Source organism: Anomaloglossus baeobatrachus, chromosome 3, assembly GCF_048569485.1.
Source record: "Anomaloglossus baeobatrachus isolate aAnoBae1 chromosome 3, aAnoBae1.hap1, whole genome shotgun sequence".
Lineage (NCBI taxonomy): Eukaryota > Metazoa > Chordata > Amphibia > Anura > Aromobatidae > Anomaloglossus > Anomaloglossus baeobatrachus.
Window position 1 is genome coordinate 386997252 of NC_134355.1, and position 18814 is coordinate 387016065.

General features: G+C 45.4%; 2 long non-coding RNA genes across 4 annotated transcripts; both read right to left on the bottom strand.

The window, feature by feature from the left end:
- Positions 1–390: 390 nt before the first annotated feature.
- LOC142296520 (uncharacterized) lies at positions 391–1023 on the bottom strand. The gene is made up of 3 exons (XR_012751648.1): positions 891–1023; positions 752–805; positions 391–665 (listed from the first exon to the last, which is right to left on the bottom strand). It is a non-coding gene; the product is annotated as an uncharacterized LOC142296520 (long non-coding RNA).
- A 6555-nt stretch (positions 1024–7578) lies between these two features.
- LOC142296519 (uncharacterized) lies at positions 7579–18814 on the bottom strand. 3 transcript variants are annotated; one of them, XR_012751646.1, is made up of 7 exons: positions 18531–18814; positions 9036–9418; positions 8891–8953; positions 8721–8803; positions 8436–8621; positions 8275–8344; positions 7579–8100 (listed from the first exon to the last, which is right to left on the bottom strand). It is a non-coding gene; the product is annotated as an uncharacterized LOC142296519 (long non-coding RNA). The 3 variants fall into 3 exon arrangements; XR_012751645.1 differs by having other exon boundaries at positions 18166–18814; XR_012751647.1 differs by having other exon boundaries at positions 7680–7744; positions 18166–18814.

Below are 18814 nucleotides of genomic sequence, written 5' to 3' on the forward strand. Positions count from 1 at the left end.
AAATGAGGTTTATTGTAGTAACATAAAATGTGCAACCTGCATTTCCAAAAAATTTGACCGGTGCAATAATATGGGCAACCTTAATTTCTTGATTTGAACCCTCCTAACTACTTTTTACTAAAGCACTAAATTGGTTGGGTAACCTCATTGAACTTTGAAATTCATAGGCAGGTGTATCCTATTAAAAGCTACAGAAAGCAAGAAGAGGCTGTTATTTATGCAAAAATATCTACAATATATTAAGGTCACTTTTATGTTGAGGTGCCCATACTTTTGCATCGGTCAAATTTTCTTTCAATGCGGATTGCACATTTTCTGTTTGTACAATAAACCTCATTTCAATCCAGAAATCTTACTCAGTCCATCAGTTACTACATATATGAAGCTGAATTATCTGTGGCAGAAACCCAAATTTTTAGAAAGAAATAAAAGGTTAACATTAATAGGGGTGCCAAAAATTTACCATATGACCTTATGTTCCTCCAGTTTCACTTTACAGATGGATTATTGGCTGCTGCCCTCCGCTTGGCCAGCCACATAATAGGCCAGCATCGCTGCATGATGCTCCACTTTGGCCATCAGTCTCCTCTGGGCTGAGATGATTCTTCTCTGTGATGCCATGATGGTAGCTTGAGAGGAGACGAGGTCTGCCATAGTCAGGATGCCTATTGAGGGAATGGTAAAAGTTTAAAATCATAATTTTTATTTCTGCTTATTATTACGAGGTAGGAGATTGATGTTTAAGACTTACGGCTTTCCCCCTCGTCCGATATAGAGGGACTGATGGAGCCCGTTGGAATACCATCTATGAAAACAAAAAACACTTTATAGTACTCAACAGCTTTATGTTTTGCAATTTATATGGAGTTTATTTTATATGAAACAATTACCGGGAGCCGATGCCTCATGCTGTTGCTCCTCCGGGTGCTCCTCCTCCTCTGGGGCTGTAGCTCCACCGGGGGCTCTGGATCCTCCAGGGGCCCATGCTCCTCTGGGGGCTCTTGACCCTCTGTGGCCCCTTGCTCCTCTGGGGGTTCATAATAAAATATAAATTTTATGGGGTTGCGTTATGATACATATAGGACTGTGGGGGCTACATTATAATATATGGCGGACTACGTAGCCTACCTTATACATGGACTATGGGGGTGCATTATAACACATTGGGGACTATGTGGTGCAGTATAATATATGGAGAACTATGGGGTGAATTATAATACATGGAGAACTCTAGGAAATGCATTATAGTACATGGAGGACTATGGGGTGCATTCTAATATATGAAGGGTTATGTGGGACCCTTTCTACTATATGGAAGGCTATGTGGGGGCCATTATTGTATTTGGAGAACTATATACGAGGGGGAACAAAGATACAAGCAGGAGATGAAAATGTTTTATGCTGAGGGAAAAAGGCTCCTACCCACAGCACTCAGCTTTCCCATGCTCTGATATGGGAAAGCTGGGTGCTGAGGGAATGATGTTTAGCCAAGCATGGGGAAGCTGGGTGCCGAGGACAAGATGTATATCAGAACATAGGAAAGCTGGGTGCTGATAGAGGGATTTCAGATCATGGGAAATCTGGGTGCTGAGGGTAAGAGTCAAGTGTCAGCGACACTATCCTGTGCCCCGAGTGTCAGTGTCATTATCCCGTACCACAAGTGTCGGTGTATGTGGAGGGGGGCTCAGATCTGAACTTTGCACCGGGGCCCATCAAACTCTAGTTACACCACCGTATATATATACATTATATATATATATATATATTATATATATATATATATACACACATATATTATATATATATGTATATATACACACACGTATATATATATATATATATATATATACACACACGTATCTATATATATGTATATATATACGTATATATATATATATACGTATATATATATATATGTATATATCTATATATCTATAGAGATAGATATTTTTATATATATCTATATATCTCTATAGATAGATATTTTTACATATAGATATATAAAAATATCTATCTATAGAGATATATATTTATATATATATATATAGAGATATATGCATAAAAATATCTATCTATCTCAATGTATATAGATGTTTCTCTCTCTCTCTGTATATTTATTTATATTTATGAAGACCATTATAAGTTGCCTAGGCACAATCATCTGCACCCACCTTGGTTATGCTGCCTCTCTGCCTGTATGGCAGAGATCCGGGCGCTGGAGCGATACCGCAGATCCGCAAGCTTTTTGCGGATCTGGGCACAGGTCCTCTCCAAACGGAACCTCCTCCTAAGACCACGTTGGATCCTCCGTAAGACATCCTTTTCATGGAGAAGTGGATGCTCTTGTGACCCACGACAATCGTAGTCGCGAGCATCCACTTCCCTTATTAAGTAGCGGACCTCCGCCTCTCCCCAAGCAGTTGCTCTTCTGCATGCCGCCATTTTTCTGATCGGTCGCAGTTGCGGCTGCGTAGCCTACGCAGGTGCGTCACCCATGGTGACGCCTCTCCACCTCCAATCAGATTGGGGGTGGGCGGTGACCCTGCTCCAGCCAATGGCCGATGATATTGCATCTTCGGCCATGGCTGGATTGTAATACTTCTCCAAGGTTGATTGGTGAAATATTACAATTGCTATGATTGAAGGTGAAAGTGAAACTCACTTTCAACAACAAATCATAATGATCGTAGCTGCAGGAATGAAATCGCGCCATGACGCATACAGTGCGGCAAGGGTCGTTTTAGCACCAACTGCGTGCGCACATACAATTGTAGAAATTCGCTAATGATATGTCGTTCGATGACTGTTTCGGCGACGCACATACGGCCCCGTTAAAAAACAAGTATACAGCTTCATTGATTTACATTGAGAGTGCGATCTGGGTTTTTTTTTTTTTTTTGAATCGCACTTGCACATGGAAATCATAAGTGTAGAAGAGCCCTAAATGATGCATCCCTCACACAGCTGAACGCAAAATTGAAGAAGTAAATTAAACTTTTCAGGGTTTCACACGAAGTAAAGCAATGTTGAAGTTAAAAGTGAACATTTTACTTTTTAACACAAAAATCTAACTTTAGTCATACCATTGAGCATTTTTACTAGGGTATCATGAAAAAAATTCACCATAAAATTTATTGTGCAATTTCTTCTTAGCACACTGATATGTTATATGTGGTGGAAATCAAGTGGTTAAGCGCATGTTTTGGCACACAGTTGTTGCGAAAACGACCCTTGACGCCACTTATTCATCATGTTCGTCCGCTGTGTGGTCTGGACATAGCACAGTAGTGACGTCACCCACCGCTGTCCTGAACTGACAGCGGTACAGTGATGAGAAGAAGCGCTGCGCTCACTCTCAATGTGCGATCCGGAGCAGGGGGCCCGATGCTGGCGGTGACACCGTGGGCAGCCGCAGCAAGGCCCCTCCCCTCGGCTCACGGGTCCCTCAGCACTGCCGGGGGAGAGTGCGGGGGAATGTGTGGGAGGGTGCAGGGAAGGGGGCGGGGACTCATGCACTGTACACGCCCAGCAGTGCGGCAACATGCTGTTCCCAGATTTGCATGTCAACATGGTCCTGTCTATGTATACATGAAATGACCGTAAGCAGATAAATTGCGGCAGGAGCGGTCACATGGCCGCTGAGAGCCGGTGGAGAGGGGCTGACAGCAGGGCAGGTAAGTGGTCTCCATCTACTTACCTGCCCTAATGTAGTCCCATAGAGAAATAATAAAAAAAAGTCAAAATAAGCCGGATAACCCCTTTAATGGGCAGGTGCGATCGCCAGCAACATTGCTGTAAAGTGGCCTGTAGGCCTCTCCAACTCACTTCAAAAGTGTTGGATTCCATTTTACATTTTCTTATAAAAATGCAAAATTGATGATGAACTTTCAACCCTTCGAATGTCCTAAAAAAACCAAAAAAAATGTCAAAAATTGAACTGATGTAAAGTAGCCCTTACAAGTGAATGAATGACAAACAAATCTTGTGAAAAGTAAAAATAACTGTTTATTAAAGTAATCAATAAAAAAAAATGACATTTTAGTATAAATGTGATGAATATAACACTACATGTAACCAATATTTTAAAATTAAGAAGGAAAGTTTATTAAACAAATCAATACAAGAAATTCTAGCGCTGCATAAATGTGATCAATACAATAGTCTATCTAATGCTGCCATGTAATTGCACCAGGACCATTAAAATATTGGCAGTACTTTTCTCGACAGGCTTCGCATCATCAGTATTTCTGCCGGGCGCCAATGGTTGAAGTCCTGCGATTGCGGTAGCGTCAGAATGCCATTCGCCAAGCACCACTTCCCCGTTTAAGTCAACAGAGTCTACAAAGCCTGTTGGACAGTACGCAATTGCATCTCGCCGGCGTAGAAAGTTGTGAAGGGCGCAACAGGCCAAAACAACTGCGTCTATCGATGGTAGACTCAGGTTAATCGGTGTGTGGAAAACTCGGAAGCGATTTGCCATGATCCCAAAGGCGTTTTCCACAACCCTGCGTGCCCTTGATAATCTGTAATTTAACATTTGTCTTTCCGCCGTTAGACTTTTCTGGGGGAATGGTTTCATGAGATTGGGATGAAGTGGGAATGCTTCATAGCCCACAAATACAAAATTAAGGTTTGCGGTAGTGTCAGTGTTGGGGGGCAAGTGCAGTTCACCATTTTGCAAACGTTCACCAAAGCCTGTGTGCTCTAAAACCCCACCGTCAGAAACCCTGCCATTCATGCCAACATCAACAGCAATAAATTCGTAATTGGCATTCACAAGGGCCATTAGGATGATGCTGAAATAGCCCTTATAGTTATAAAAATAGGATCCGCTGTTCAGTGGTTGAGTGATCCGCACATGTTTCTCATCCAAAGCCCCACCACAGTTCGGGAACTGCCAAAGGTGCTCAAAATCGGAGGCAACTTTTGCCATTCCTCCACAGTTTTGGGGAACTCAATGTAGTTACGTAGACTGTGGAACATTTCTATACATGTCTCCGAAATTAGAACGCTGAGCAGGGACCTTGAAATTGCAGAAGAAAAATGCAAGTCTTGCAGGGAGCGTCCGGTGGCCATGAATCGCAGCGTGACTGCCAATCTATCATCTGCCGGGACGGCAGCACGCATCGCTGTATTCTTGCGCTGAATAAGAGGCGTAACTCTTTCGAGTAAAAGTTTGAATGATTCCTCTGACATCCGCAGAAAGTTGTGGAAATCCTGAGGATTGTTCTCCTGCAGCTCTATTACAAGTTGCATGTGGGAGTATTTGTACCTCTTCTGCAGCCACTCTCTGGTCCACATGCAACGCTTTCGTTTGGAACGCCTCTGTTCCCCTTCACGTAGCCGACCGGCCTCAAACATCAATGCAGCACCCAGCACAGCACGCTGCGTGTCGTTCATGATGTCCACACTGCAAAAAACATATGTAAAGATGAGAGAAGTTACAATAAAACAATCACAATTTATTTTGGGCGTGTGGCAGAGACACTAAAATGGCCGCCCCCATAGAAGTGCACCTGTTCTATTTGTGGCTGTGTCAGAGACACAACATTGTGGCTGTAGCAGAGAGACAAAATAGCCAGCAATACTAGTATAAGGACACATAAAAGAACGGCACTATGGATGTACGCACAAAAGGCAATATGTATACAGATAACAGCCAACCACTTTCATTATCTGCAATAATAATTACTATCTATAAATACAAATACTATCAATACTATAACAAAAACATGAAGCAAATAAGACTTTTCAAAAATGACTTACCGTGTCCAGAGAATACAGCCGTCTATGATCTCTTATGCTATCTATTATTAATCGCAGATTCGATCCTCACAGCAACACGCTCGTGAACGAAGGAGGGATTAATCCAAGTGCAGATGCTGCTTTGATCCGAAAACCAAGCAAGCAATCGGGAACAAAGCACGAATGAATCTGGGTGTAGTCACAGGTCCAAGACTCAAAAGGGAACAAAGCACGAAGCGATACCCAATCAGAAAGTAGTAGGGTTCTCAGCGCCAACCAATCGGTGCAGAGAGGGGCGCGGAAACGGTGACGTAACTACACGCTATTGTTCTCAGCGCCAACCAATCGGTGCAGAAGGGGCGTGGAAACGGGGACGCAACTACACGCCTGCGTGCATCTCATCTAGGTCGTCAACGAAATCGTTAGTTAGGTGTCAAACATACAGATCCATCCAGCCCAGCAGGACTCCAACGAGACAAAAATGGCCCAAGCTGTTCAGCATCGATCAGCGATTTCGCAGCAGGGGGTGAATCGTTGGTACGTGTCAAACGTGACGAGATCGCTATTAAAGTCGTTCTTGCGTCACAGAAACTGTGACGTAGTAACGATCTCATTCATGATCTCATTTTGTGTGAAGTGGCCTTTAGGCCTAAGGCTGTGTCCGCACTTTGCGTTTTTACCTGCTTTTTAGCTGCGTTTTGAACTGCAGCGTTTTCATGCCAAAAGGCATGCGTTTTGATATTCAAGCAAAGTCTATGGGAATAGGGGATTTCTTGTGCGCACTATGCAGTTCTAAACGCTGCGTTTAATTTGCATAATTTTGGGCAAAAACTCAGCGTTCAAAGAAGCAGCATGTCAATTGTTTTTGCCATCTGGGCTGCGTTTTGATAACATTGAAGTCAATGAGGAGTTGCCAAAAGCAAGCAAAAAAAAATTCCAGCGTTTAATATGCTTTTTTGGTGCAGAAAACATGCATTTCTGACATCAAAATAATGGAATAATATGTCCCTTTACACACACGCAGTCCGACAATTAAATTAATGACAATTATTATTTTATTGTTATTTTTGCCATAAATAGTTTAAAAAAAACGCTATAATTATATTAAATATAACTAATTTCGTTATGATTTTCAACATTATATTTTTCATTTTTTTTTTCCTTTTTTCATAGTGTTTGTATGTTAAAAAGTCCGAGGCCGCCTCTCTCCTTGCCACTGATGCCAGTTCCGGATCTCCACTGCAGGCGTCCTCTCACCTCACATAGTGATCCTGTCACCCCTTCTCCTACGAGCATACTCTGCAAAAACGTGTGGAACCTTACCTTTATTTGCAAACCTCCGGTTGTCCTTCGAGACCCGTGTTTCCTTTACTCTGACCAGTGATGCAACAACCTTGAGAAAGGCTCTATGCCGAAACGTTGGTGCTGTTGTTCTGGTTAGGTTCCTTTTGCAGTGTATGGCTAGGTTCGCACACTGCGTCTTTTTGACGCTGCGTTTTTGTGCGTTTTTGGCCGCTAAAAACGCACAAAAACGCACTTGCGTCGAAAAAACGCATCAAAAAAACGCATGCGTTTTTGCCGCGATTTGGTGCGTTTTTGGCTGCGTTTTGCTGCGTTTTTTATCTCTGCGTTTTGCTGCGTTTTTCCAATGCATTGCATGGGGGGAAAACGCAGAAAAACGCAGGAAAGAACTGACATGTCCATTTTTTTTTTTTAACTCAAAAACGCAGGTAAAAAAAACAGATGTGTGCGGACAGCAAAAATGAAAACTCATAGACTTTGCTGGGGAAGCAAAGTCCTGCAGTTTTGAATAAAAAAAAATAAAGTGGGGTAACTCCGGCACACTACTATTTCCCATAAAGATCATGGAGACATAGAAAATTGAAGAAAAATCTTTTTTCTTTATTTTTGCTCGTGAAAAAGGTGAAAAGGTGAAACAGTGCTATACAAAAGTCCGCCACGACGTTTCGGCCACTTGGCCTTCCTCAGGTCGGACAAGCTGCATATTTACAAAGGTGGAGATACAAAAATAAGAACAAAAGATACATCAATAACAACAGGAAAAAAGTATATGTAAATACCACATTGCAGACATGAATAGTTACATATGGAGATACAGAAAATCAATGGGGAGACCATGATACAGTGTTATGGGTATCAATCACAATGGTGAGATCATGTTAAAGATAGAAAATCTATTTAGAGATAAGTAGATGAAATTACATATAGGTCGCATGGGTGACGGGACTCTAATAGATTGGATCACGTTCCTATGTGTGCCCTGCGTCAGTTGCGGTATGAAGTGCGGTAATAGTAGCCCAGTAAGCGTACAGGTCATATGTGGAAAATCATCACCTGGAGAGTAGCAGACGTATGAAGAGGTAAGGGAAAGAGAGAGAGAAAAAAAAGAAGGAGAGAGAAAGAAAGGAGTCAGGTATATTAGCAGTATGGAGGGGTAAGAAATAAGAATAAATGGAGGAAAGGGAAAAAGGGAAAAGAGGGGAAGCGAGCCAATAGGAAATGCCATACCTTATATTAGAATTTAGTGTGGTATAGACGGGAGCATCAACTGAGATTATAATGTTGGTAATAGGTCACTCTGGAAATAAAGGAGTCACATAGAGTTATATAATAAATGGTATAGACACTATTGATATGTGGATATAGGTCCTAGAACATGTGGAAAATACCTCTTGTAAGGAGGGCGTGAAGGGTACGGTGTTCTTGTGGTCCCTGCAATATGGTGACTGGAAATTAGACGTGGGGACACCACGTTCCATCAAAGGCACAGAACCTGATCATATGTCCGTGCGATCCATATGTGCCGTAGGAATGCTCGGGTACTCAAGAAACCCTTTGTTCAAGGTAGGTTATTGCTGTGCCATATGTGGATATGAAAAAAAGAAGGAATAAGTGTCAAAGGGAAGGTATGATAGAATCTAGAAGAATAGGAAGGGGTTAAAATTATATTATACCTCAAGTAGCAAAGTAATCAGGGATTTAGAGAGCAGAATGTGGTCAAAGGAAGGAGATGATGGAATCTGTTCCAGTTAGTTGCCTGTATAAAGGAGAGACTGGCTATAAGGAATGTATGGTGTATCACAGATGGTATATAGATGGGGAGGAGGAAAAGCCAAGTCAGTACCTATGACTCCAATGGTTAAGGAAAAGGTCCAGGAGAAATGTGGGAGTCCGGGCGAACTAGCGGCTGAAATTGAAAGGGGTAAGGATTAAGATCAAGCGAGGGGTGTCAGAGGAGAGATCTGCTAGTATCCAGGCGAGTCACTTACCATATGTCAGAGGTGCTGGGGAGCTGTACCGTGCGTCCTGTGGCGTGCAGCCCGTACTGAGGAGTGGGGTTTTTTATCGGAGAAAGTGCCGCGACGTCACTTCCGGTTTCGGGATGGATGGAGGAAGTTGACGGAAGGGCTGTGTTGTACCGCGCATGCGCGGGAGGGGATCCTATAGTGGTGAGAAGTGAGGGAATAATGACGTGCGTCACTACCGCTGTTTGGCACGCAGAAGTGGAGGTGAACCGCATGTGTTGTGAGGTCACATAATCGCGGATGGCCAGTAATCAGGATGAGAGTGCTGCTCCGGTGCTTGAGCTGGTGATAGTCTGTAGAGGCTAAAGGGGTGACGTGCGTGTTCTACCACAAGGGTGGTACTAATTCTGTGAAGGAGAGGAATAAGGGAAAATCGTTAGAAACACAGAAAAAATGATACATATGTATAACATATAGGTATGCATGTTGGGATAACAAGATAACGCCGTATACATTGGGAGTATATTCTCATAATGTAGGTATATTGATGTATGGATAATAAAAGTATTTGGAAGGTAACTTTGCTATGTTGTTCAGATGAGAGACAATAGGGGGTCCATAAAACACCTGTCTAGAGGATTAATGTGTATGAGGATAGAATAGTCTCTACAATGTGTTACTGAAGTATGAGGACTGGCCCAGTGTTGACGGCGTTACCTTGCCTACAATATATAATTAAACAATGGTAGAAAGGCATCCTTATGATTACCGGATGATGAGCCGCAGTGAACATACAGGGACTGATTTGCACACGTATATGTAGGGAAAAAATATATTATTAACAATAATGAACATCTAATGACCATAGAACATATTTAGATGTGAATCTCAGAAACCAAGTTCGTATTTGCGGTTTAACCCATGGGGTTCGAGGGTGCCCAGGGTGTGAATCCAACGAGCTTCTTTTTCACGGAGTAATTTGACCCTGTCACCTCCCCTGCGGCTAATGCCCACATGGTCAATGACCTGGAACTTTAATTGAGAAATCCTATGACCGGCTGATATGAAATGGAAAGGGATGGGTAATAGCGTCCTACTGCATCTGATGTCAGATTTGTGTTTATTAATGCGGTCCCGGATATGTTGGGTAGTCTCCCCCACATATCCGAGACCGCAAGGACATTTTATGTAGTATACGACGAAGGTGCTGTCGCATGTGAAAAAATCTCTGATGGGGAAGGATTTGCCCGTTCTAGGGTGTGTGAATGAACACCCTCTAGTGACATTGGAACATTGTGCACATCTGAGGCACGGGAAAGTACCGAATTGTGGATTACCCAGAAATGTTTGTTTAGGAGAGTGGATGGAAGAGCCTATATCAGCTCGAACGAGTTTATCTCTTATATTAGGTGACTTTTTGTAGCAAAAAAGTGGGGGTGCCTGGAATTCCTTTACTTGTGGGTAAGCCAGACCCAATATTGGCCAGTGTTTTAACACTATTTTCTTGACCAATGGGGAAAAGGGGTGAAAGGTGTTAATCAGAGGAATACGATCAGATTGTGTGGAGTGATTCGAGGGATCGGATGTTGTTCTTGTGGCTATTTTGTCAGGATAACCCCGCTTTCTGAATTTAGCACTCATTTCCGTGTGTCTTATTGCACGGATGTCCTTGTTACTAACAATACGGTCAACTCTGGTATGTTGACTGATTGGTAGGGAGTGTTTGGTATGTCTGGGGTGATTGCTCTTGAAGTGGAGGAGGCTATTTTTGTCTGTGGGTTTTACGTAAATGTCAGTAGAGATAATGCCATCATTATTTTTGGTAACCATACAATCTAGGAAATTGATCCTATTGATGTCGTGATGAATGGTAAATGTAAGACCTGGTAGGGATGTGTTGACCTCTTGATAGAATGTCATCAGGGAGTTAAGATCGCCATCCCAAATCAGAAAAATGTCGTCTATATAGCGACGCCATAAGCGGGCATGGCGTAAAATTAAGGGGTGTGAATGCACGTATTTCTCCTCAAAGGATGCCATGAAAATGTTTGCGTAGGGGGGCGCGACGTTAGAACCCATCGCGGTCCCCCTACGCTGGACATAAAACTGATCTTGGAATAGGAAGTAGTTCTTCTCAAGAATGATCTTAAGTAGATCGATACAGAAACTTCTGTTTTCAGCCGGAAAAGTGGTGAATTGATCAAGAAACCAATGTATCGCCTGTAGGCCATCAGTGTGATTAATACTGGTGTATAGTGAATCAACGTCCAATGTCACGAGAAGTGATGTACAGGGAACCTGGTGCAAATCCATCAATAACTCTAAGAAGTGAGATGTGTCCTTGAGATACGAGGGAGTTAAAGGGACAAATGGTGAAAGAATTTTCTCTATAGTCTTGGCTAAGGGTGAGAGAATAGAATCAGTAGAGGCCACTATGGGTCTGCCGGGGGGACGGGTGAGATTTTTATGCATTTTGGGCAAAGTGTAGAACACTGGGGTGATGGGGTGGGGGTTGTTGAGGAAGTCCTTCAATTTGTGGTCTATGACACCGCGTTCAAAGTAATCCTGGGTTGTGGTTCTAATAAGGGAAGCAATCCCTGGGGTTGGATCGTGGGGAACGGGTTCATAGGTGGACCTGTCTGATAGTTGACTCATGATCTCAGAAATGTAATATTGTCGGTCTAGAATAACAATTGCTCCGCCCTTATCGGCTGGTTTGATTATAATGGTCTGATTCTTCTTGAGGTTATGTAGGGCTCTTGACTCATCTACTGATAAGTTGTTTTTAATCTGCAATTCGCCTGCCTGGATTCGTCCATTTAAGGTTCCAATGTCCTTGAGGCCAAAAACGCACCCCAAAAAACGCGCAAAAACGCCGCGAAAAACGCACTGTGCGCACATAGCCTATTAGTCAATAAATTCCCTTTTGCATAATTCCCCCTTTGTCTTCATTTTGAGTGCTGGGATTTACTTTACTATCCGTGATAACATGGACTGTTTTCGGATTAGAACCTGGCCTTCAGCTGGGTTTCCTCACCTGGGATTTCTGTTAATTTCTACATGTGAACACTAAAGCTTGATGTGCTCTTTACTGGCACAAATTACCAGTTTTAATTAATGCAACAGATGTTGACATTTTGTGACCACTACTGATGGGTGAGCACCAAAATCCTGGGTGCTCCTTACTTGAGCCAAGCAGGTCAGATGCTCTGAAAGGGCTCGGAGTAATGAGAATCGAAGCCAATAATTGGGCAGTTTGTTTCTCCACCCTGATACAGCCATCCACATACAGAGCATTTCCAGAGGGAGGGATTTTATTTTGACACTACATCTGAAAAAGTTGTTTTAACCCCCAGTCAAAGCCATTCAGACTGCGACTGTCTCTCTCTGGGGTGCCAGCTCCTATCATTCAGTGGAGCAAGCCCATGCTTAGCGGTCATTATTTCATGAATGACACATCCAAACACCTGCAATAATTGGCAGAGCACCCCAATGCTCGATCAAGTATTGAGCACACTCACCCAGCGTTAGTGACCACATAAATTGTGCTAGCAGGTTATTATATATAAGGGGCTGGTAACTGTCTGAAAAAGTATTTTATTATACATTTTATGCTTCTCGCACGTAAACTAAAAAAACAAAAACGTATCTACCTGCCTCCTCATGAATCTGGTGCATGTGACGAACTGAGTCCGCGAGGCCAGAAATCTTACTCCAGTCAAGTACTGGAGATTTCTGGCATACGACACACCACAGCTTGTTATGAATCAGACAAGCTGTAGTGGCCCACCCATTTTGACAGAGTTGGAAGTAACTGCCGTGAAAACATCAACAGTTGCCACTCCGAGTTGCGCCAAATGTTTTTGACTTTGTGGCGCAAAAGGTTTGATGAATTAGGCCCTATGTAGGAACATGGATCTAAGGTCTACATGGAAAATCGACTGCATGTGCTAATCTTGTCTGCAGACTTGTGCCGTCTGCAGACTGCTGCTACACCCATCTGCTATGTGGACGAGCACATGGAGCCATTCAGGTCTGCAAATTGAAGACATGACTGATCTGAAGTGGAGAGCTTATCTGAACATCACCTAGGTTCACAATCAGCTATTTCATGGCCCATTTAGTTGTCAGTGATTTTCCTTGTACCTTAAAAAAAACTTGAATGATTTTCATCAGTGTTTTAGATCAGATTCTCAAGGGGGGGTTTTTTGCATACCAAAAAACACTGATAGGAAAGGTCTGATATAGTGATGAGCGAGCACTACCATGCTCAGTACTTGTAATGAGCAGTCAGGTAGGCTCGACTCATGGAAATCAATGTGGAGCCCAAGCATTTTTCTGAGAGATTTCGCCCCCACTGACTTCCATTACAATCGGGTGTTCAAGTAGCGCACCAAACTGCTCTTTACAAGTATAAAGCACCCGCGCATGGAAGTGCATACTCATCAATAAAAACAAATGTCTCCGTGATTTTCTGTATATCCCTTGGTAATCAAAAATGCCCCAGGGAGGTATGAGTTCTATCCACGACCAAGGATAAAACGCGTACGTGACTCATGAACATCTGCACGAGGCCTTACACAGCCATACTTGGCTTGCAATACCCAGCGTGACAGTAGGCACACAAGGCTGATATTACCTGTCAGGAGACATAGTCAGGATGGGTTTTATTTAATCATATGAATGTATACCTTATCATCATATAAAAATAAACATCAGACAATAGACAGTGATTGAAAAATATCAAAAGGATAAAAATCAAAGTTGAATATCAAGATTTTCTATATATGCAATAGCGTTATCATTTACAGTATAGAAATCATTCTTGTCACCATGGTAGGATCTCCTCAACAATGTGCTGGATAGTTTGTTGATCTGCTCCACAGTCACAGGTTGGAGAGTCATATTTTCCCCACTTATACATAAAATCTGCACAGACGCCAAAGTTTGTTCTGATACGATTTAGAGTAACCCATGTTTTCCTTGGTAGATTGAAGCCTGGTGGAGGGTTTTGTAAATTAGGGAACATTTTGAGATCACAGTCTACTACAATGACCCAGAGTTCTCGCCATTTTTCCTCTAAATTGAAGTCTTGTTCATACAAGGTGATTGCAGTTCGGATGGGCGGGTGTCTTGATTTCAATCGTTGTATTGTAACATCTCTGATATTTTGGTGTATTGGAAGTTTTTCATTATTCACTACTTTAGTGTATTCTTTAAAGGGGTTATCCGGCTTCTTTTGACTTTTTTTTTTATTCCCCTATTGGGCTACATTGGGGCAGGTAAGTAGATAGTGAACACTTACCTGCCCTGCTGTCAGCCCCTCTCCCCTGGCTCAGAGTGGTCATGTGACCATGACTCCCTGCTGGGCGGCTACAGTGTGTGAGTCCCCGCCCCCTTCCCTGCACCCTCCCACACATTCCCCCGCACCTCTTACTCTCCCCGCAACCTCCCCCTGCATTTCTGTGGGGTCCGTGACCTGCGGGAGGGGCCTGGCGGCGGCTGCCGTCGTGTCAGCACCAGCACCGGGCCCCCTGCTCAGGATCGCACATTCAAATATACCGGCATCGCAGATCATAGATGCCAGTACATTTGAAAGTGCTGATGAGAAGGAGCGCAGCTTCTCATCACTGCCCGGCTGCCTGTGCTCTCTTCAGCACAGCGGTGACGTCACTACTGTGCTGATATGGCCAGAGCACAGACAGCGCGCGAACGTGCAGGAGCTGCGGGGACTGAGGACGGGTGAGTATGTACTCCCTACATGTGTTCCCTATGGGGATGGGGGGGGGGTCGGTGCAGAGCCCTGTCTGTGCGTGTGCGGTGCAGAGCCATATGTGTGCGTGTGCGGTGCAGAGCCAGATGTGTGCGGTGCAGAGGAGCCATATGTGTGCGTGTGCGGTGCAGAGCCATATGTGTGCGTGTGCGGTGCAGAGCCAGATGTGTGCGTGTGCGGTGCAGAGGAGCCATATGTGTGCGTGGGCGGTGCAGAGCCATATGTGTGCGTGGGCGGTGCAGAGCCATATGTGTGTGTGTGCGGTGCAGAGCCAGATGTGTGCGTGTGCGGTGCAGAGGAGCCATATGTGTGCGTGGGCGGTGCAGAGCCATATGTGTGCGTGGGCGGTGCAGAGGAGCCATATGTGTGCGTGGGCGGTGCAGAGCCATATGTGTGCGTGTGCGGTGCAGAGCCATATGTGTGCGGTGCAGAGCCATATGTGTGCGGTGCAGAGCCATATGTGGGGCTGTTATTTGCAATGCTGTAGTGATAACAGGTCAGGTGCTGGGACAGAATATACTGACAGGGACTGTGTGTGCAGGGGGCGGGCAGGGGGCAAGGCTGGACACTGGGGAGGGGCTGGACACTGAGGCCTCTGACTGGGAGATTTTGCACAGGAAGTGGTCGGTTTGCTGGAGCTGAATGTAAACAAGGAGCTGCAGAGAATAAAGGGTGAATTCAAGAGGAACAAAAGTTAGAAAACAAAAAATAACAATGTAGGGGTGTTTTATATGACAATACAGCACAGATTAGCTTAACAAAAATTTTTGAGTTTATGTCGGACAACTCCTTTATGTAGGAGCTTTTGTCTTCTTAGATTTGCGGGTGCGATATGACTCAGCACAGGTAACCAGTGAGCAGGTGTAGGTCTAATAGCACCAGATATTATATGCAAAGAGTTGTTCAGCTGTCAGGATAGGTATTGGAGTCAGAGTTCAGAGTTAAGTGTGACTGTGCAACAAGCTGTATCTTGTACAGAAGCCCAGTCACTGCATGAGCCAGGATGGGCAAGTGACCGATCTATACAGAAAGAGCAGGATATAGAGACGCAGGTAAGGATATAGGTTGAGAGGGGAGCCAGCAAGATCTGAGAGTGGCATGCATCATGTGAAAAGAGCAAATTCACGGATTTATTCCCACTGTACTATAATACAAAATGAGATTTTTAGCAAATACTTGATCAATTCTTTGAGACACACCTGCCAATGTCACGGCAAATCTCAGTAGAGGGGTCCTACTCTATATTATGTATTTCATGTGCCATGCGGCCTCCTAGATTAAAAGCAGAACTATACTGAAGCACACATACCTGTAACCTATATACAATTGCTTCCATGTCGCAAAAAGAGGCAACTGCGAATAAAAGGTCAGTCCAGGTCCCAGCGTGTGCAGCAGACACCACACGTACCAGGACAATATCAGAACTGACCTTCACAGTGCCAGACCAGCAACCATAAATAAAGGCAGACCAAACCCAAGTATGGTGCTTAATTAACATTGCCTGTGGAAAAAGGTGAGGCAGCTGAATGTGAACAGCCACCAACAGAAGGAATATATTGCAATCCAATTGATCAATTATTTGCAAAAAATCTCATTTTGTATTATAGTACAGTTGGAATAAATCCGTGAATTTGCACTTTTATATGATACATGACACTCTCAGATCGTGCTGGCTCCCCTTTCTGTTTAGTTGTAGTTATGCTACATTGGTCTGGTGGCTGACCACCACCATGCACGCCTGACTTTGGTTTGCAATATATTCCTCCTGTTGGTGGCTATTCACATTCAGCTGGCTCACCCTTTTCCACAGGCAATGCTAATTAAGCACCATACTTGGATCTGGTCCACCATTATTTATGGCTGCTGGTCTGGCACTGTGAAGGTCAGTTCTGATATAGTGCTGGTGCGTGGCGTTTGCTATACCCTGATCTGGCTGATCTTTTATCCGCAGTTGCCTCTTTGCGCATCATGGAAGCGGTTATATATAGGTTACAGGTATGTTTGCTTCAATATGGTTCTGCTTTTAATTACTTTTTTTTTTATCTAGGAGGTCGCATGGCACATGAAATACATAATATAAAGTAGGACCCCCCCTATTGAGATTTGCCGTGACGTTGGCAGGGGTGGCTCAAAGAATTGATCAATTATTTGCTAAATATCTCTTTGTATTATAGTACAGTGGGAATAAATCCGCGAATTTTCACTTTTATATGATGCATGCCACTCTCAGATCATGCTGGCTCCCTTTCAAGGATATAGGATGGCCTATAATTGGAAAACACACATTCTGGGGGTGAAGCGATGGTTTTGCCTACCATTTAATATAGCTATATACCGTTGTAGCAGTCATACACTGTATATTTATAACAGTCCTACAAAGGCGCTGTGTGACTGGGCTGAAGGGAGGGCACCGGAGGGTCTCAGCTGAGGTAAAATCTATGGAGAATCCTAGAGACACCACCCGACAGCGACTCCTGACCGCCCCGGGCACCATCTCATACACCTGTGTCCCCCAACTCCAATCCCCACTAACCAGCGTCCCCCCCCCCCCCAACTCCAGCCCACTAACCAGCGTCCCCCCCCCCTCCAGCCCACTAACCAGCGTCCCCCCCCCCCCCCCCCAACTCCTGCCCACTAGCCAGCGCCCCCCCCCCCCTCCAGCCCACTAGCCAGCATCCCCCCCATAGCCTGCGCCCTCCCCCCAACTCCAACCCCCACTAGCCATCGTTCCCCCAACTCCAGCCCCCACTAACCAGCATCCCGCCAACTCACTAACCAGCGTCCCCCCCCACGCGCCAGCCCTCTAGCCAGTGTCCCACCCTCCCACTCCGGCCCACTAGCCAGCGTCACCCCCCCTCCCCCTCCAGCTCACTAGCCAGCGTCCCACCCTCCCAACTCCAGGCCCCACAGCCCACGAACATGGTGTATTCGGGATTTCCCCCACATTGCACAGGTGGTGGACTCATCACTGGTACATACTATCACACAGCACATCCGCTGTTGGTGGAGGCAGGCGTTGGGGGACACTGCCCTACACCATCCCCCAGTGTGGGCCCTGCAGGCCGCCGCCCGGGCTCTCCTCACACCGTGCGTGCTCGGCCGGTAATACGAGCCCTCACATTGATCCGGCAGTAGTCTGGGCCCGGCGCCCGCACTGACTACATGTGTACGATGACCGCCCCACGCTGTGTGACAGCCGCCATCCCAGCCCAGCTTCCCTACACGTGCAATGGCGGCTGGGCTGGTGGGGCCATGGAGCACGACCCCGGGAACAGCAGCGGGGGCCACTCCGGCCCTTACACGTGCTACATGGCCTTCAATGACTGGCGGCGCCCGGGAATCGGTAGTGATACGTGAACATTCCCCATGCGCCACTCATACCCGCTTCCTCCCCTCCCCCATCACGGGCCGCTCCAACACTCCGCCTCACAGTGCCGGGAATTCTGGGCAGGATGACGTCATGAGCACGGCCCGCCCTGCTGGCTATATAAGAGTGACGCCCGAGAACTTCGCTCTCTTCCTCACCGGGTCTGCGGCGAATTTACAAGGTAAGGAGCTGTGACGGGGCGGGACCGGGACTAGGCCGCACTGTGGGATTAGAGGCCTGCTGACTGTATTTATGTTACTACCTGATTGGATTGTTATGGGCTCTGCTGGGATTCCCACAGTGGTGTGGGGATGAGGAGCCGGCTGTGGCCTGCGTGCTGCTCCGCGGCCTAGGTCCAATCCGCCGGGGATCCCCTCACCTGGGAGCCATCCGAGGGCGCGGAGCTGCTGGTCTCACTTAGAAGGGGCCGCTCTATGTCTGCGGGCTGGTATTTATTGTACGCTACCACCGGGGAGCTGGAGACTAATGGCGGTGTGCCGGCATGGCGCCTGTGGGTGGTGTGATGGCGGGGCCGGCAGAATCCCACCGGGGGTGATTATATGACGGGTCGTAGTGAGAAAGTTAGCGGCGATATCGGGGTGGAGGGCGGTGTCTGCCGGCGGATGATGGGAGTGATGACCACGCTGCACTACCGGTCTGATC